General features: G+C 35.0%; 2 pseudogenes across 2 annotated transcripts; one reads left to right on the top strand and one right to left on the bottom strand.

Annotated features, from left to right (window-relative positions):
* Positions 1-4,314: 4,314 nt before the first annotated feature.
* LOC143589201 (putative plastid-lipid-associated protein 13, chloroplastic) lies at positions 4,315-7,311 on the bottom strand (annotated as a pseudogene). Its single transcript, XR_013145232.1, has 7 exons — positions 7,072-7,311; positions 5,391-5,512; positions 5,234-5,317; positions 5,073-5,169; positions 4,780-4,992; positions 4,646-4,698; positions 4,315-4,556 (listed from the first exon to the last, which is right to left on the bottom strand). The product of XR_013145232.1 is annotated as a putative plastid-lipid-associated protein 13, chloroplastic (transcript).
* Positions 7,312-14,426: 7,115 nt separating this feature from the next.
* Positions 14,427-16,442, top strand: LOC143589200 (metal tolerance protein C2-like; annotated as a pseudogene). The gene is made up of 10 exons (XR_013145231.1): positions 14,427-14,904; positions 14,982-15,090; positions 15,177-15,216; positions 15,321-15,397; positions 15,484-15,572; positions 15,659-15,719; positions 15,812-15,859; positions 15,953-16,089; positions 16,162-16,251; positions 16,322-16,442. The product of XR_013145231.1 is annotated as a metal tolerance protein C2-like (transcript).
* The last annotated feature ends 5,006 nt before the right edge of the window (positions 16,443-21,448 follow it).

Below are 21,448 nucleotides of genomic sequence, written 5' to 3'. Positions count from 1 at the left end.
ACAAAGTTGTAATATATGACTTATACGGTCATAAAACCTAACTTTTTCAAACACTTTATAACTTATTACCTATAAGTTATAAGCTATAAGGAGGTAAAATAAGGAATCCCAAACACCCCCTTAGAGGCCGCAAAGCCACCACTATTTGCATCCAGCACCCATAACCATCACCGATGTCACCAAAACAGACTATGATGACTCATTTTTGGCTAAACACCACCCCTACTGAAAACTACCTTAACTAGCCATGGTTTCGTCTATTATTAAAAAAATACCATGCATCCGACCAATTTGTTAGTCAATTTCACCTGTAAGGATTTAATCATTCGTTAGTCGATTTCACCTAATGCATTGAATGAATCATGATAGATATTGCTAAAACACGGAATTACTGTTATAGCTATTGTCTCACGGAGTAAAGTCAAATTTACTCATACGTGCTAATCGTCTTTTTATGTACGTTAGGTTACTAGTATATCTTGGAAGAAACGTTAGGTTACAGGTATATCCGGGAAGAATTGATCGTAGGCCTTAAAAAAAATCAAGATAATGAAGAAATAAATGACATATTTTACGTACATTACTTTGCTTTATTATAGAACTAGGATAGAACCCGTGGACAACAAAAAAGTTAAATTTAATAATATACATGATAACATACCTTATGGTATGGATTCATAAGATATAATAATGATAAACAAAATTTTAAAATTTATAAATCTCTAAATATTCTCTTTAAATTAAAGATTGGATTATGATTTAAATGTTTAATGATTTGCTATGATTAAATAATTATAAGGGAATTAACAATCATTTATAAGTCAAGAAATCCGACGAATTAACAATGTATCATTTATAAATAAAAAAATCCAACACAATTACCACTTAAGTGAAGTTGGTAATTATCTTTAGTTTGAAAGAAAAGATCTCGGGTTCGAAACTTTTAATCACACAATAACTTATTTTTCTAAATTTGACAAAGCCTTATTGTCATATGAAGATATAATGTATTTGAGAAGAAACAAGGTCATTGTTCTATAATGAAAACCGGATCATGAGTTATAACATAATAAACTGTGTCACATATTGTGTTTAATAGAAGAGATTAGGAAACCACTTACATGACATCTACGTGGCCTCCAACGTGGAGGCCCTCCGTCAACCCTAACATGCACGAGATGTTACACTAAAAAATCATAAGTTCCGAAACTTCCTCAATAGAGCGAACCAAATTCATAACCTAAACACATCTTTACAACAAACGTTCATACATCAAATCAAATCGCTTTCACTTATTAATCCACCAAGCAATTCTAGCCCGACGAGGCCTTTGCGAGTTGCACCGAGGACGTTCCGGTTGCACCATGGCCCTGCTGCTCCGCAACCGCTTTACTTGACTCCTTAACCTCACCACCGGCTTAATGAAACGGGTTCTTTTGAGGGTTAACGTGACCAGCTGCCGTGAAGGTGGGACTACCAGGACCACCGCCGTGATTGGCAGCCGCAGCTGCGTTCTGGTTGTAAGCCTCTTGCTTCCGGAGCTCCGCCATCCGGATCCGGTCTTCTTTCCTTAAGGTGGCCATGTCTTTTTCAACTGGGTCGCTTGTGCTAATCTTTTCCACCTTTTCATCTAATACTGCCTTTGTTTTTTCCATGCCAGACAGCGCTGACGCCGCGATGTTCGCCGCGGTTTCTTAACCGCCTGCATTGATTGTACGTCTTATGTTTTGTTTTGTTTTGGTGGTGAAAGGGAGTGTTGTTGGAGGATATATGAGAAGGATTGGAGGGTGGAGAGAAGGTCACGAATATAGGTTTGACACGTGGAAACATGAACTGACACGTTTGTAAACGGTTTGATACGTGGAAGTTTGTGCGTATGTTGGGCAGTGACTAATTAGAGATCTAAGTTTTCTTAGAAATGCCATGGGATTGATTTTGAAAACATTTTACTGATTACTTTTTTTAAAATATCGGAAACTTAAAAAATTGTTTGGAAAACGTAAATGTTTCTTTTATTTTAGAATTTTTAAAATGGTTAAAAAGTTGTTTTGTAAAAGTTAGAAATCCTGACTTTAAGAAAACAATAAATTAATAAGCAGGTTTTAAATTCAATCCCAAACATGTTTTTAATGTAGAATGATAAAGTTGGCATTTATCTAGACCCTCCAAAGTATGATTGAATGAGGATCGATTCTCCTGAGTTTAAAAGATATACGGAGTTAGCGATTTCGATGAAAATAAAAAAAAATATATCTAAAACGTTAGTGGTTCATGTGTAAAAAAAGGTTTTTGAAATAAAGTTGTGTAAATGACCAAACCTTATGGATGTTCCCTCTATGTTTTTTATCATATTAGTTTTCGTAAGTCTATTTTATAAGGTAGTCTGTGGTATACATTAGGCCTAATGCTAACATTAGAGACTAAATTCTAGGTTTATTGGAGTTTTAGTTTAAGGTTACGGTTTGTGACTCAGATTTGAGTTGTGCTTGAGACTGTTTTATAAATTGTTTGATTTGCGTAGACATAGGCTAGTTTTGTATTACGTTTGATTCTTGTGTATTGTTGTTAAGACTTGCTACATGTTCATTTTTTACTCTCTTTTTTCTCATGCGGTGTCCTTGCCATGTCAATTTAACACTCTTCATCCAAGAAGGATCCGGCTTCTATTTTTTGAACGTTTGAACATCATAAGAAGCACTTAACATCGTGTTTTTGGTTTCTAGCTTGATAATGTCAATTGCGCTTTATTTGGAAAATAAAGACCATTTTGTAATTAGCAGAAGAAATAATTCTTGATAAGATTTGAAATGAGCTCAATTGCCTTCAAAAGAAACTGAATGGGTGTAGAGGTGTATAAAAAACGGTTTTAGGCAAACCGAACAGAACCGGTTTGAGTTTAAAACCGGTTCCACCCAAATCAGTTCCCAAACCGACCCAAACCGTCAGTTTCAGGATCGGTCACCCTTAAGATCTACCAAACCGGTTTTAAAACCGAACCAATTTGAGAAAAACCGGTTTATAAACCGGACCGAACCGACGTGACCAGGACGGCCTATCTTGCTTCTAAACTAGTTTATAAACCGAGCCGATTTGAGTTAAACCGGTTTTGACTAGCCGTTGACCAAACCGGTTTGGTTTGGGTTTAAAACCGGTTTTGTACACCTCTAAATGGGTGCTCTCTTTCTATTTACTATATCACATATTCACATATGTAACGTTTAAAAAATGGGCTTGTATGGGCTCAGTTAGTAAACCTCTAAGTATATAACGACTCATAGAGACGTAGGCGGGCTGAAAAAGTTTGTTGGTTAAGTCCGTTCAAGTGTTCCAACTGATAAGCTGAAAAACACACACTAGAACTTGCTCTTTTTTTGCCTTTTACTTTGCTAATAAAGTGAACTCTGAATCTTTGACTTAGTTTAGCTTGAAAAAGAGCCAATGAAACACAGCCAACACGAATGAGACTCGTCCATGCTCGATCATTTAAATGAATGAGCACAAACACTTAAACAAACGAATTTTTTGTTTGCGCTTGTTCGCTAAGAAAATAAGTATGACTGTTCATTAAGAAAATAAGCGCATGTGCCTTCGCTCATTAAGAAAATAAGGGGAGTCCGTACTCGTTCATTAATGTTCAAACCAACGTAGATTAATAAAAGCACGCACAAATTAATGTAAGAAGGGCATACATTTTATTCAAAACTTTGTGTATCAAAATTATCTTCTAATGATAACAGAGTAACAAAAATTTTTAACAGCTGAATATTTGAGATTTGTGATTTCAATTTGTAGCATGTTTGATTCCAACACTTACGTCAGCATAGTAGAATTCGTCATAACTTTAACGGAAGTTAGCCCAAGCATATTACAAATTAAAATCATATCTCAAATATGCAATTTTTAAAAGAAAGAACCTATGATTATTTATTAGTGTAATTAAGTCCAATTTAAATATAAACTACAAACAAAAGGAGATTAGTTGAAAGAGACTAATCACATTGAAATGGCCTTGGGGTCTTGGGGATCTTCAGATTCTTAAATTTATCATTACATGTTGATGCAAATGCATATGATACTAATTATGCGAAAAGCCATCACCATTTCACAACTTTAAATTACAGTTTGAATTTAAGATGGATAATAACTAATTATCTACCGTAACCTATTTCGGCTGAAACCCATTTTGCCAACCCAAATTGAACCTTTTTTTTTAAATTGGCCTATAAAACCTAAACCCAATACAACCCGTTATCCAAAATATTAAAACTTAATATTTACTTAATTCATGATAAATAATATAACTCTACAAAACTACTGCAAAAACTTACAAACTCCATTTAATTAGGTTCACAATATCAACCATAACGAAGAATGTGTTGTGCTTTGTATGAATTTATGATACTCATATATTTTTGCAGTTCAAGAAACATATGAAATATCCTTACATGTTTATTCCTACTCGGTCAACTTTCATACTCTTCTATGGCATCAATGGGAGATTGAGCCACATCCACTCGAGTAAGAACATCAGGGGCCCCACTTGTGTCCCTTATAATCTGAACAACACCCGTATTAAATACTGTTTTCGTAATACGTTAGTTAATAATGCGTGTTTGAGTATGCGTTAGTGTGTTTAGCAACTTACTAAAATCTCTTCATCAAGATAAGAGATCATTAACAACCTCTGAAAAGCCCCATCTGAAACAATAATAGAGGATGCATTACAAAACCAATCTAAAGTTTAAATGAATAACATCAAAATTTTATAATAAAACTCACTTAGAGGAATAGTTAAACCATTAGAAACAGCATCCTTAATTGGGCCGGAAGTTGTTGCATGGTATTAGCTGCCTGGCCCAAAACGCCTTTTAACTGCTGCGGAATCGACCCTTCATCAACTGTCGGGGTTTCAAGCACTCCTGTATATTCTTCCTTCAATCTGAGTGGGCCCTCCACTGTTAACTTTGTAGTTAAAATGAAATTATTTTCTATCTGCATAAGTAGCATTTAATCATTTTATGACTCTATAGTCTATGCTGTTATTCATGATGCAGTATTAATAATAACATTACCGCATTTAGAAACTTAATGTTGGCAGTAATCTTGGCATAGCCATCCTTAATCACCAAATCCATCTTACGCAAGGTTGCTACCGTTGCAGGAAATCTTCTGCAAAAGGTTTCATGGCAATATATATCAAGATTAAATAAATTATTAATCAGAAAGAACATACTCTGATAATACTCTAGCAGCAAATAATCCAGGGCTTCCGTATCCAACCCACTCAAAATTCCATCGGCCTTCCAGAAATGGAGATCTGGGAAAGGGGGAAATGAAAATTTTAAAAATTATTAATTATGTTTAAATTGTTGACTATTGTTAAAACGAACGTTGTTGGGCGAGGTGTTGGATTAAGCCTCTCGAGACCAACGATTCTCTCATTCACATCAATCTTTTGCATATCGGTTGTTCGTCCAGCAGTTAGTGCCTCAAACCCTCCAGCATCTTTGAACTGTAACGAAAGGTTCAAATACTTGTAGAGTAATTTGGTTCAAGTGAGTTATAAAGTTTGACTAATCCTGTATGAAATTTACAATAACATACGACTTTTTATGTCTTAAGAAGGCCATTACTTTGAAACTCTTTTAAACTCTGGTCATTATATTGGTACTAATTCATGTAAATAGATTTAAAAGGTCAAGGAAGTCGGCCATCACTCATGTGATTTCATAGTAACACTTATGTGAACTGCAAATATATGGTGGCATTTTTAAACTTGCTATGCATTGATCATCCATTTGCTACCTCTCATATGTGATGTGTGTCTATATCTGTTTATCTGTGTGTGAGGAATCAGAAACAAGAATAACATTGAAAGAATAGCAGTGTATGTCTTGTCTCATGTCACACATAACAGCTTTAATCCTAGTATAGTAGAATCACATGAGAATGTATACACGGTATAATGTTATTATTATTAAAAGAGTAAACAGGAAAGGTCTCCGAAGTTTCCTCTTACTATTTTAATAATAATAATAATATTGATTTAATTAGTGTTACCACAGCTATAAATACAAACCACTTTTAACAACTAACACCATCTGTTAACACAACCAGAGATGTTAAAGAGATTGAACGCAGAATGGTTGCCTTCTTCGTCCTGTATCTTACTATGTTAACCATGACACGGTTCTTCCCTTATGTGAGGTGAAGAGCCTGTTACTTTCATCTGTTGTGTTTTCCATCGGCCTCTTCGTACACGCCTATATAATTCTCACAACTCGTAAGGTGCCACCGGCATTGTTCACCATAGCTTCCACATCAGTCTCTTTCTGAATCAACTACTTGAACAATACCAGTATCGCCGATTCCTGTAAGAATCTCCTAGCAAATGTTCGCCGTGGTGTGGTACCAAAAGCTGGCATAACTAATGCAATAGCCGTCAGCACTATTGCTCGCGAGGATCCGCATCAACAGTGGGCCAGTGGCGCCTTACGAGTTGTGAGAATTATATAGGCGTGTACGAAGAAACCGATGGAAAACACAACAAACGAAAGCAAAAGTAACAGGCTCTTCACCAACACATAAGGGAAAAACCTTGTCATGGTTAACAGAGTAAGGCACAGGACAAAGAAGGCAACCATTCTGCGTTCAAATCTTTTTAACTTATTTCTTTGGTTGTGTTAAGAGACTGTGTTAATTGTTAAAACTTAAAGGTGGTTTGTATTTATAGCCGTGGAAACACTACTCATTAATCAAATTAAATCAATATTATCCTGTTTACTCTTTTAATAATAATAATAATAATGTGTATAGATGCTTCATCTTTGCTGCTTGTAGCATAAATTGACAGCAACATATAACGTTTTAACACATTCCAAATCATATATTATGTTTGTCTGGCTCTAGCACATAAACAGTTGATGTTAAAATCTCCATTATCACAATCAAATTGATGTACAAACAACAATTTTCAAGGGAAAACATTAGAGCAAACAAGCACCAAACAATTACCAGCTTCAATTCTCCAAACCAAAATAAAATTCGGTTATCGAAAAGTCAAAAACTTACAGAGAGAAGTAACGACTCTTTCGCGGATAACCTCTCCATTTCCTTAGCGTAAGTAGCAGAAGCTCCTTGAACCGAAGGAGTCTGCTGCACCATTGCTCGGCAAACTTCAAATCTCTTACCGATTAACCTCACATTTCGATTCGACAGCTTGCCACAAAAGACAGGCAAAACGATTACAGAAGGAGGAGAAGAAGATAGGGTGGGAAATGAAGGAAGCATGGATTGAATAGAACAAGACGCCATTGGAATTAGAATCCGGTAGTAAACCCTAATTGGGTTGAGAATTGAATCTCTGGTGAGAATATACTAACTCTCTGCAGAAAGAAAGGTACTGATTGGGGAAATGTATGTACCTACTACATAGTAAACTCCTTCCTACCCTTTGTCTCTAGTTATTCTTTTATAATCTATTACATTTGTATCTTTGCGTTTTTATTTAAAGATTTATAAAAAAAAAATAAGACATTCTTAGAGTTTTTCTTTTAAAAGAAAGAAAAGAGAATGAAAAGAAAAGTTAGGACGTTTTTCCTTTCAAAACTTTCTAGTCAAATATGTCATGATTGTAAAGGAAAACTTTATAAGACTAAGAGTAGTGGGGCTTGATCCAAGCCCAAGTGATACAATATATTTATGATACGTAGGCGGTGACGTGGCACAGGATCAAGCCCCAGAGGGTGTAGTGGTCCAGGTGATCCGGGACTTGATTGAATTTTTTTATTTTTTTTAAATAATTTAAAACATTACATTAATAATAATAAAAAACATTACATTAATAATAATTTAAGATATTACTGGTCTAATACAAGATTATCGGGTCTTCTATCCCACAGATGATCGATCAAAAAATTTATCGTCGTTTGAACCGCTTGACAAATGAGTTCGTCTTCTTTAGAAGACGAAGACGATGAAAACGATGCCATTTATAAAAATGGAGAGAAATATAGTTTTGGTAGAGGGAAAGTATGGTTTTTTAAGAGAATAAGAGAGAATTGGGTGAATTTTAATTAAAATGGAGTGTGTGGATTGGTATTTATATATATGTTAAACAAAAAAAAATTAAAAAAACCACCAACGGCTATATCTCCCACGCGGACTACCCCCCCCCCCATCCGCGCCAAGGTGGTAGCGGTGTTCGCGAGCCAGGTGGCCGCGCCCCCCATCCGCGCCCCATTACCCTTAGCTTAACCATGTACAATATTACTAATTTACCCTATCATTTACTTCCTATCTAACTCAAGAATGAGGATATAATGTAAAGTTTTAATTTTTTTCCCTATCTTTTCCTTCATATCTAACTCAAAAATATAATTAACACTTTTTTTTCTTTTATTTTAAATCGAGAATGCGTTTTAAGTGTATAATATATTTTTCTTTTTTTCCCTATCCAACCTTATCATTTATTTTTGTAACGTCCTCGTTTTGAGAAGTTATCAACTAAAATAATAAAAATCTATTTTAGTCGTGTGTAATGTTGCGTTATTTAATTTAATTAAATAATTATAGGTATATTGGTTTTTAACAGTCCCAATTATTGTCTTTTGGGCACTGCTAGTCCCAACTAATGAATTGGCTACTGATGGTTCCAACTTTTAAAGTATTTGTTCCTAATGGTCGGCGACTAACAGAATCCTAACCCCGTTAGTTTCAAGTCGTTTGGAAAACGTTTTTGGCCGGAAAATTCAAATTTGTTGCCGAAAAACACCACCTGAACACAGCAACCACCGCCAATTGACTCACCGCTAACCAACTACCACCACTTGAGCACCATCAACCGATTCCGACGATGGTTCTAAGGTTTCTGGCAACCTCAATAATTAGGGCTTTTACTAGAAAAAGGTTCCTAAAGGTCCGATACGAAGTTACCAAGATGTTTGGGACGGAAATGTTGAGTTTTCGGGAAAAAATTGAGTTTTCCGGTCAAAAGCGTTTTTCCGGCGACCTGAACTAACGACGTTAGGATTCTGTTAGTCGCGGACCGTTAGAAACAAATACTTTAAAAGTTGGAATCATTAGTAGCCAATTCATTAGTTGAGACCAGCAATGACCAAAAGGCAATAGGTGGGATCATTAAAAACCAATATACCATAATTATAAGATGATGGTATAAGTATTATAGATATTATGGGCTTGAATAGGATTACGGGCCTAAACCTTGGGCTTAGCCTATTTAAGAAAACCTAAAACCCTAATTTAATCATCTCCTCATTATTCCATCACCATCACAAACCTAAGACACACACACATGTACCCCTGTACAAACATTCCTTTCATTCCATTCTTTCAATCCATTCAAAGATCTATCAAGCTCATTTAATACTACCAAAGAATCAAAGATTTAATCTATCATATTCGTTAAGGTACGTTTTAAGATTTAGTCTTATCTTCATTTTCATCACCATCTTGTCTTTGTGTAAGTAATAATGAACAAACCAAAACGAATCTTGTAAGATTGCTAATGAAACGAACCGAGCTAAAACCAACATAAATGAACACTAAGTGAACCAAGTAAAATAGTTGGATTTTGGGTCTAAGTGATTTGACATAACATATAACACAACGAGTTCGGCTTATCTAAAATGATTGTGAGACCCGAACTCCAAAAAGAAACGAGTACAGTTCGGACTAGATCCAAGCTTGGTTCGGGAGCATAAAGGTTCGGTTCAAATCCGGGTTGAATGAGACTGTGAAACCCGGCTCATATGTAAGTCAACTGGAGTCTTTGGGACTCGACCCGAATGAACTCGAGACAAGTGAATTCGAGCCAAATGAGTCGAGCCAAAGCAATCGAGCCAAACAGTACACTCGAGCCAAAACAACTCGGGCCAATACTCGACATGAATTTGGGAACTCGGCTCATTTGAAAAGAGGAACAAAACTCGAGTGGAATGGTACTCGAGCCAAACACCAGACTCGACTGGAATGGTGAACGCGAGCCGAATCTCAAGACTCGATTGGAATAAGGACTCGAACCAAACCTTAACTCGGCTCAAATAGAAACTCGAGCCAAACCTTGAACTCGACTGGAATTAGTGGTTGACTCGAGTGGGTTCAAAACGACTCGAGTGAAGAACTCAATCCGTTTGGACTTCAGCACACATACATATATAACCCGAGACCCAGCTCCGTCACCTTCTTTCTTCTTCTCGCCGACCTAGTGGCCGGAAATAATGGCCGGGGGGTGGCTGCTGTGGATTGAGGAGGAGCGTGGGTGGGTGGGGGAAGTGGGTGTATATATGTAATAAGGGTGCGGGGTGTTAGTGTAAATATATAATAATAATAATAATAATAATAATAATAATAATAATAATAAAAAATAAAACATATGAATTAAAAATAAGAAAGAAAGGTTTAACCCAAACTTGGTTCGAAATTAAACAAGACCCGAACCCAAGACCCGACTCGTTTGGAACCCGTAACCCGACTCCAGGGAAAATATAAACCGAAACCAAGAACCAACCCATGTCGGAACCAAAACCTGTGAGATCATTAAGGAAAGCTTTAACATATGAACTCGTAATACGTTGTGAATATATATATAAAACAAATGGTTAACTTGTAAAAATAAGGGAATTTAACACGAACTCGGTTCCAACATAAACCTGACACGAACCAGACTCGTTTAAGAAACCATTAACTCGTAACCTCGTTAAAGAACGTTAAACTAATAAAGTAAGATCATGTTAAAAGGACGGTTCGTTAACCGATAAAGTTTATTTCCTTAACATAAAAATATAAAAGAATAAAAGATAGAAAAATTAATATGTGTTATTCGATAAGCAGTTAGTCGAATTCAATTGAAGAAAGGCATTACAATTAACTCCGAGCGGAACCGACTACAGGTGAGTTCTCGCCCCTTTCTCTGTGACGTTTTTCGGGGCTGTGTGCATACTCCTATGTGATAATTAAAATACTTACCCTAAGTGATAAGTATAATATACGTGTATGATTGTGCATTTACTGTTATTATTATATGATGATTATATGAATGAATATGTATACAATATATACATGAGACAGGTAAAGTATACACGTATGATAATGAAGTATGAAATGAATGTATGGATGGTTGATAGGACATGTATGGTTGTATGGTTATGCGAGATAAAGGGACCCGACCTTAATAATATCGGAGATAGAAGGGACCCGGCCCTAATAATATCAGAGATAGGAGGGACCAAACCCAAATAATATCTGAGATTGAGGCAGGAGGGGACCCGACCCTAATAATATCGAAGATAGTAGGGACCAGACCCTAATAATATCTGAGATAGAAGGGACCAGACCCTAAAAATATCTGAGATAGAAGAAGCAAGATAGTATACGGTATACCATAGGAAGAGTATGAAAGAAAGTAGGTAAATACGTATGCATGTACGTAATGTATGTATGAATGAGTAATAGTAAGTAATATATGGAATATATATCTTCGGACACGTATAAGTATGAATATGAATGTATGTATGTTAATTGATTAACTAGAACTCACTCAGCGTAGCTGATTTTTAGTATGCACGCAGGTGAGTAGGATGAGACAGGTTGCATGAGGGAGACACGTCGCAAATAAAAGAAGACTGGTATCGAAAGAAAAGAAAAGTTACGTGTTATTTATATTTAATGTTTAAGACTTATGTTATTTCCGTTTAAGACAAAGTATTTAAGTTATGTAAGAATGGTTGACTTTTATTCCGCGAAATGTTTTAATTAACTATGATTTCCGAATTATATGAATGAGTAAATCCAACCAGCGTGAAAGCAGGGTACCCGGGATCGGGGTCTTACAATTTTCCTTGTATTTAAACCCGAGAATGCAGTGTTAGAGGACGGGATTTATGTTCTTGCAAGTGTAAGGTTTAAGGACTTTACGTGGAAAAATCTATTGCTCAAAAGAAAAGGTAGACGATGGATACTTGAACAGTTGAACGCCTCTAGGTTACTAATCAACTATTAATGATTATAGATCACATAAAGGTTGCTATGAAATTGTATAACCGGCTTGGGTATACATACACAAGGCAAAGGGTTTTTATATGCTTATATAAAGCATGCGATGTGATGGTGTATGCTTATATAGGGCATACAGCATGCTGGTATACGCTCGTAGTGATGCCATTAATTAGTAAATTCGACAATATAGATATGAAAGCGGCTTTAATTGAGAGGGTTTTATATAGATATATGGTGTTTTGAATATAGATTTATAGTGGGTTGAAAGGGTAAAAATACGGAGTCTTTATGGTTTTAGTGTCATGAAAACGTTATATTTTTATATGTTTTTAAAGGAACAGTGTATTATAAAGACATGGGGAAACCTCAATACATAACCCAAATGGGATTAAGCCTTATTTATAATCCTAATATACAACATATGATACGTGTATTATATGATTGATGAATTGATGTGATAGCTACATGGTGTCTAAAGCATCATATGAGACCAAAAGATGGTGTTCATTATTAACCAGAGTACCAGACTAAGTTTGTATATTATGTAAAAATATATATCATATATATTTCACAAATATTATAAACGTGACTCATTTGTAATTAATACGTTAATTATTTTAATTTTACTCAACCATATAAGTTTCTTAGCTAAAAAGTACTTCACGTGACCAAGGCTTAACAGACATTGGTTATTTGATAGTTAGCTTAATTAATCAAACCGACTTTCTTATAACCAAGAAATCGATCGGTTAGGTAGATCCTAAAATCTAAAACATCATTAAATCATACCTAAACAAACCCATACTTACTCATACATATTGGTGTGCTATGTAGTGTTTGTTTTTCTAAAAAAAAAGTCTGCGTAGGCTTTTTTGTCTACGCCGCACAGACCACGTGTATACATTGACATATGCAGACTGTTTGTTTTTTTCGGAAAAGTTTCATTAAAAAACGTCTATACGAACTTTTCTTAGTGCAAACTTAATCAATCCACTTCTAAGATCTTCTAAGGTTTGTTAAGAGTTAAACACCACCACATACCAACACCGACTGTCCACCACTACCGCCGTCGTCCACAATCCACCCAACATCCAACACCATCAGTCCACCACCACCCACCATCCTCGTCTACCACCACCCACTTTCCCCATCTACCACCACCACCCACCATCCTCGTCTACCACCACCAGCCACCTTCCCCATCTGCCACCACCACAACCCGCCACCTACCATCCGCCACCACCACCGTTCATCAGCTCCATAACCCACCACAACCCACAGTTTATTTTAGCAGTTTACAAATATTAAAAACAAACGGTCTTCTTCGTACAGACTGCAAAGGTTTAGTGCACCCCTTCTTCTACAAATAGCTACAGACGTGATTCACATACTGTAGACATTTTATTTATGAATAAACAAATATAGCACCTAAGGTAGCGTTTGGTATGCAGGAATGACAGAGGGAATGGAATGATTCATTGCATGGGAATGAAAAAATTGGTGTTTGGTTAGTCAATGAAATAGAATCATCCATTACACATGGAATCCCATTCCATCAAAAGCATTCCTTCCCACCCCTTTCTTTTTTTTTTCATTCGATTCCTCCTTTACCCTACTTTCTCAACAACACCACCACCTAGCAACCACCACCACAACTACCATCGGCACCACCACCACCACTATCGCCGCTGCCACCACCACCTTACCACCACTGCCACTACCACCACCGCCGCCGCCAACGTCGCCGTAACCTCCGCAACCATTGTCACCGTCGCTGCCTGACCATCACCGCCACCACCACTGTCGTTTCCTGACCACCACCACCGTACCATTGCCATCGCTACCAATGCTACCACCACCACCCATGCCGCCTGACCGCCACCACCACCACCACCACCACCACTATCGCCACCGCCACCAGCATCTTTGTCGTCGGAGCTACCACCGTCGCCATTGTAGGTTTTTTTTTTTTTAGATAGAGGAGTGTTTTTATTATTTATATTTCATTTCTTCAATTTTTTTTTGATATCATAAAACATAAAGTAAAAAATTCATTTTATTTCCAAAGATTAACCTAACAAGACAATGGAATCCCCTTGTCCATTTCATTCCTTCTTCCATTCTATTCCTCTTTCATTCCATTACCTCCAACCAAATATACCCTTGGTGTGTAACATGTTAAACATATTATGCCCCGATTAAATATTACTTTGGAAGGGATTATGACAAGAGATTATCCCAAACATCATGTTCACATACTCCCAAACGTAATTTCGTAAATGGATTTTGACTTTTGGTCAAAGTCTTCATCCCGCCGATGACTCTTTCCTAATTCCTACCCTTCTTCACCTATTTCGATCCATCCTTCCATCTAATCTCGACTTCTAGGGTTTTTGATCCAACACCAAAAAATGAACCAATCAGGGGCCACTGATCATCAACCCGACTCAACCCCCACTTTCGATTACCAGAAACTAGAAGCTGAGACCCCTCGCTCATGGAACACCGGCGATTTCGACCGCCGGTTCGCCTATTCCCGCCAAACCTCATTCAATCGTCAGCCCGGTGAACTACCCACTCCGGTTTCCATTATTTCCAACGGCTATTCGACAAAAAAGCCTCTGCTTTCTCGTACCGCGTCTAAGATCGACATATTTCCGACACCAGTACGAGAATATGGAAGCCAGAGAATTTGGTCGGATTCTGTTAGTAATAAAATAGATAACGATAATAATTGTAATGATAATTCGGTATCTGGGTTTCTCTTTTCTTTGGTTAATGTGATTAGATATGGGAATAAACCGATGAAGAGACTGGTTATGTTGATTTCGCTTAATGTTGCGTGTTCGACGGCTGAATTGTTAATCGGGCTTCTGTCGGGTCAAGCGGGTACTGTTAGTATTCTGGATAACTATTGCTTGTGGTTTTGAATTTCGCAGTTGGATGATGTTTGTATTTGTATTTAGGTTTGGTGTCTGATGCGTTTCATTTAACATTTGGATGCGGCCTTTTGACGTTTTCGTTGTTTGCGATGGCTGCTTCTAGGAGAAAGCCGGATCGAGTTTATACTTACTGGTGAGCTTTGAGTTTGTATCAATTGAAAACACTGTGATTTTAATAATTATGAGTCGGTTTAGATAAAATGATTGGTTTTATGTCAGGTATAAACGATTGGAAGTTTTAGCTGCTTTTACCAACTCTGTAAGTATGCAAACTTTCTGCGTATGGTTGATGTTATGGTTCGACGTTTGCATTGTTGTTAGCTAATATGGTGAATGTCTGAATTGTGCTTCTTGTTTAGACAGCTATTTCTTTTGTTTATGTCGTTTTCATTGGCTGTTGAAGCACTTCACGCGTTTGTACAAGATGAATCTGAGCACAAGTAAGTCGTTCTTTTGACTGTCATGATATAACAGATGCTTGAAGTTTCTAGAAGAATCATATGCTGATTATTATTGTCAATCTCAGGCATTATATGATCGTTTCTGCAGTAACGAACTTGTTTGTGAATCTCGTTGGCATTTGGTTCTTCAGGAACTATGCTCGTGTTAGTCTTGGTATGTGTTAATCTTAAGAATATATAAATTTAATGAAAAGTACCAGAAAAACTAATATGAAATATTATCTTATTTTTCGGTTTTAGTTTATAGAAGTGCTGAAGATATGAACCACCACTCGGTTTGCTTGCATGTGGTTGCTGATGCATTCGTAGGTATGATTATTTCTTTTAATTTTGATATATGCTTATTCATAAATGATAAATGATAAATCTCACATTAATGCGTGTATTGTGTCTTATTTCCAGTGCAGGCTTGATTCTGGCTTCCTGGTTATTAAGCCTTGGGTAAGTTTTGCAATTAATAAACGAATACATTTAATCATTTACTTCTCATTTATTAATATTAAGTAAACATAAATATTATTATTGGCTTTTCAGGGTTGAGAATGCTGAAGTTTTGTGTTTGGGATTAGTTTCATTCGCTGTATTCATGCTCGCGATGCCACTTTTCAAAACGAGTGGTGGTATTCTTCTTCAAGAGGCCCCACCCAGCATTGACCAAATGCTGGAGACAGGTACTAAATTTTTATAAAACATAATTTTAATCGTTTTTACTTGATTTCTTTTGTAACATGTATTGTTGTTAGGTGGCTTCTCTTGAAGATGTTATTGAAGTATCCGAAGCGCGATTGTGGGAATTTGTGCCCGGTCATGTGGTTGGATCAGTTTCAGTGCAGGTAAGAATATTGCAATTCATTTAAGATATGTATCTAAGTTTTTTTATAAGATTTTTTGGTGAATTAATAGGTGAAGAATGGGGTGGATGATCAGCCTGTTCTTGATTTTGTACGTGATTTATATCATGATTTAGGAGTACAAGATTTCACAGCTCAATTGGACTTCGAGGCTTGATCGGTAATACAGTTGATGACAGTTATAGAAAATTTGAAATCAGAGTAAAGGTACTTTTACTGGGATTGTTATTTACATGTTCTTTGTGGGTTGCGGTTTAGCCTACTTGTTTAAACAGTCTAAAGAAAATATATTTAAAATTTAATTGTTTTAGAAAATATTTCTTTGATTTTTACTTTTGGTGGTTATAAAATTAGTCAAAAGTTTTAACACAGGTTTTAGAACTGGGAAACGAGTTGAAACTAAAGGGTTTATCAAACATGGTTTCACCCCCCCCCCCGGCCCGGCCGGAGGCGGAAACGCCAAGACGTGCGTAGATTGAAATCATGCACATGGTATTATATGTAAAAACTCGTATTAAAAATAAACCAATACATTGTTCAAACCAAACATAATCCAAGTAGAAAACACGACATAGCAATTTGTTTATTAAACTTCTAACTAAAAATTTAAAATAATAGAAAAATGAGTTTTATGTTAAAACATTCTATATGTGTTAAGTTACTTTGTATGATTTTGTGATTACAATCAAACCTTTGACACGTTTAGCGGGTCGTTTAATCCACGATTAGACTATTGTGTTTAATGTTTAACGATCGTCGGATTCTACACACATAGGCCTCTACCCGAGGCCTGAGTGGGCGGATCGGGCCAATAGATCTATCATCATGCTACTATGGGCTTAACAAGTTAATGGGTGTATATGCGATTAAGTATGCACTTGCAATAATCACACACAATGAATATTGTGAATACAGCTTGAATCAAATAGCATTTATAAAACATAGAATAAATAAGTTGCAAGTTTCCACCCCAAAGTATAAAACACTCAAAAACATGTAAAAGGGGTTATGAACTCACCTTACTTGTTGGATGAACACGAACACGAACACGAACAAGAGTTGAACTGGTCTTGGGATGCCCTAGATTATGTTTGAGATTTATTTTTAGAAACCGAGTGACGTGGACTAGATCATTTAAAATAACATAGAAAACCGATCAAAGTTATGTTAGTTCGTGTGATATGTGACATGCTTTGGCATAATAGGTCGCCTTTCTCAAGGAAAGTAACCAAGTTCAGTGTCTGATTGGATATATGCACATTACTTTCCTTAGATTAAATATCTTTTGTCAAGGGTTTGAATCGTGACGTTGTCCCCCTTTCGGTCACCACATGTCCGTCACGTTGAACTTAAACTTTGATGATATGAAAAAAAAACCCTGAAAATACCATATCTTAAAAATATATAAAAAAACAAGGTTTAGCTTGAAAAAATATATAGTTTTAGGTGTGATTTGATATTTATGAAAGTATAGGGTTTAAAGTGAAAATATTATAGTTTAGGATGTTTATTGACATTTCCTAAAGTATATGGTTTAAAGTGTAAATATTATAGTTTAGAATGTTTATTGACATTTTTGAAAGTATGAGGACCAATTATGTAAATATTATAATTTTTAGTTACGATAACATTATGAGTTTTTGAAATAGGAAAAGTGAATACGGTGCTGTTAACCCCCTAATCTTACACAGAAAACACAACAAAACTATGTAGTGTTGATTAAAACTTAAATAATCCATGTTTAACAAAACCTTAAAAAAATGAAATACATAATAATAAAAAAAAAAAAACAAAACCCAAAAAGAAAGCATTAACTGATTCATCGTTAATTCTTTCATCTTAAATCAATTAATATTAATTGCTTTCTGTCATAACTCTCCCCAATTTCATTTTTATTGCATAACCAATTTGCTGAACTCATCTATTAATTTAAAGAGAAGGCTAATCGTGATTTAGGTATGTCGTTTTTTAGAGATTTGTTAAACATGAGATGAGTGTACAGGGGCGAAGGAAGATACAGAACTTGATTTTTTTTAACAATATAAACTTGATTTAGGTATTTCAGTGTTTTTAGGGATTTGTTAAACATGAATTATTTAAGTTTTAATCAAAACTACGTAGTTTTGGTGTGATTTCTGTGCAAGGTTAGGCAGCTAGCAGTACCGTATTCACTTTCCTCTTTTGAAAATCATAAAAATATTCATAGTTGTTTATAGAAAAATTATATTTTTTTATCCAAGATCTTGAGAAAATAATTGCAATTTATTTGAATAGCATGATCATAATAATCCTTTAAAGCAAAAAAGTAAGATTTTTGTTAACAATTTATGATAATTATGATCAGAGTATATGAATAACTATAAAAATTCAAACGAAAACTCAAAAACATAGGAAAAAATAGGAAAAAAAATTCATAATAGAAAGCAAAAATGTATAACGAACAATGAAAAGCAAAATAATTATAAAGACTTATTTATTTATGCTTAAAAAGTAAAGAAAGAATGAGAATAAGAGGATCTAGTTATATACCAAAAGTTGATGTTTGAATACGATTTAGATAGAGATAAAACTTGTTTAAAAGTTAGATGATAATTATAATGATAAAAGAAAATCAAAGGAAAATGGTGAAAAATGTGGCTCACGGCCAAAAATTTTCAAATATTTTTTTTTCTTTTTCAAATTAAAAGAATAAGATAAACTAACTTGAGGAACAATGTTAACTTGTTAAGTTAGAATGTTTTAGAATATTCTTTTATCTAAATTTCAAGATTAATTAAAATACTTAGGATAAAATTAATAATAGCAAAATATTTTTGTTACATGTTATAAAATATTAATCTAGGCATTCTGGTTCAACGTGTCATATTACGATTTACACATGTTTATGATGAAATGAACATAGGATCATAATTATGCACACAAAGATAATGTCATTCAAGAAATAGCTTATGATTCAATATAATTAAATGTAGATGATGAAATATATATGATATCTTCATTAAATACGAGTATAAAAGACTAACGTTTTTGCAAGAAAAATCCATAGATGTTACAAATGGCGTAGTGTAGAAAGTAGATCATAGAGCATATACTCAGCTATGATGTGGCTAGAATTTATCACCTTTCTTCACTTGCAACATGGGATAAAAGTTCACATTTTTCTCATGTTAACAAGTTATCAACAATGCTTTGGTTAATCTCTAAAAACACTTTCAATAGTACCATCTTACTTCCAGAACCCACTTTAGATACAAGTCACATTCTATGTGAAATTTGTAATTTGGTTTACTCACTAATTTTACACATCGAATACCCGCTATCGGTTTTATATAATGTTCAAAGGAACACTACAGCTTTTGAAAATATGTGTTATTCTCAATTTCATAATGTAATTCTATGTTATATATTTGGTCTAATTAGATTGACTTGTCTACCAATATAAACCGTAATATACATTAAACAAGTCATGAGGTGCGGAGTGCACATTTATTTTGGTTTATTACGATGTGTTTCACCCCTAATGAACAGGGGTTCCAAAGGGACGACACCCCTCGTAGCTGTAACATTCGTTAAATTTCAAACCCGATTCGTTTTAAACTTTCGGATTTTCGTATTTAGTAAACTCTATTATTAACTCATAATAATATTATTCCATCTTTACGAGTTTAATCCTAAACTGCATCTTATGTATTTTATACGTTAATTGCCTTTTATTCAAGTCTATGGTTATGCTACATGTTTTCATGTTTGAACTTCCGTTAACTTGTTTTAACACCATTTTAAATTATTTCAAAATGTTTCAACTCATTTATGATAATAAACTTATTTGAATATATTCCTTATGTTTCAACTCAACTTTTATGATAATTTTAAAGGTTTTGAATGTTATTCAAGTCCAAACAAGTCTTGATCAAATTTAATTATTTGTTATCGTCATCTTTGGCCATGCTTACCTATAAATAGTGCTTCATTTCTCTAACCTTTTCACAACTTAATTTATGAAATTTCTTTGTTATTCTTGCATTTTGAAGAGTTTTTACTTATTGTAACTATCCAAAATCAAACCGATCAAGTTCAAGTTTTCATCTTTTATTCTTGTGTTCAATCATCGTGTATGTTTGAGTTATTTGTTTGCATGTTTTTATCGTTTAGAAGTTAATACTATGTTTAAATAATTTAATAACAATGTTAGTTTATAAAAAATGAACCCGACTCGCTTATATATTTAATCGGTTCAGTTTAGTTATTTTATTATGCAACATCTAAAAACTAATTCTTTTCATCACATCAACTAAAAATAATATTTTTAACAAGTTAGAAACGAACCCAACATAAAAATTGAGTTCGGACCAGACCAAAAATGAACCACTCGTTTTGGGTCCGTTTAAGATTCTTCTCGAAACGAACCCGACTTAATAACATGACTGATGTGCTAAAAGTAGTTATAAATTTATTAACTAAAATTACGCTAATCTAGACACTAAGTAATAATTCTAGACTCTTAACTCGACTAAACCTACTAACCGGCAAGTGAACCGGTCGACTCTAGTACAGCTAAGTAAGTCAGGATATCGAACCCACGAGACTTTTTAAATTACGTAAACTGGCTAAATTAGACTTAACTAGAGACGCGACTATTAATTTATTGTTATTGGGGGGGGGGGGGGGTTATTGAAGACTAGTTTTAAACTAATTAAGAAAAACAATTAAAATAAACAAAAGAAAATTAAAGTGATTTGAAAACAGATGACGATGAAAAACCACCTAGGCTAGAATCCCCAAAGTTCCGTTATTAAATAATCAAAAAATGCTTCGTTATGGAACCGGGATCATAAAATAATCATGTCAGGACCGTCTATCGGGTGCAACCTTAGCAAAGGTTTGACAAGAACACACCGACTTAATTACTCAAAGACTGATTGAGTATCCCGGCGGAATCAGGATATTCAATGATTGAGAATGAAAGCTTGTGGAGAATTATCAAACACAAAACAATAAATGATAATCGGTAAAGACTATTTTAACGACAAAGATTCACTATATTAAATGATACGTCAATGATAAAGTGAATGGAATGTCTAGGGTTTTGTGTGACGGCGGCTTTTGATATTCGTCTGCAAAGATTGTCCATATGCGTGCCCAAAAACCATAAAAAAAACCTCTTCTAGTCGTACCCTAG

This window comes from Bidens hawaiensis, unplaced genomic scaffold (genome assembly GCF_021521415.1).
Source record: "Bidens hawaiensis isolate Kalapana, Puna unplaced genomic scaffold, B.hawaiensis_p1.1 tig00037271_1, whole genome shotgun sequence".
NCBI classification, from domain to species: Eukaryota; Viridiplantae; Streptophyta; class Magnoliopsida; order Asterales; family Asteraceae; genus Bidens; species Bidens hawaiensis.
The sequence above is the reverse complement of the archived record's forward strand: the minus strand, read 5'-3'. Positions and strand labels throughout refer to the sequence as shown.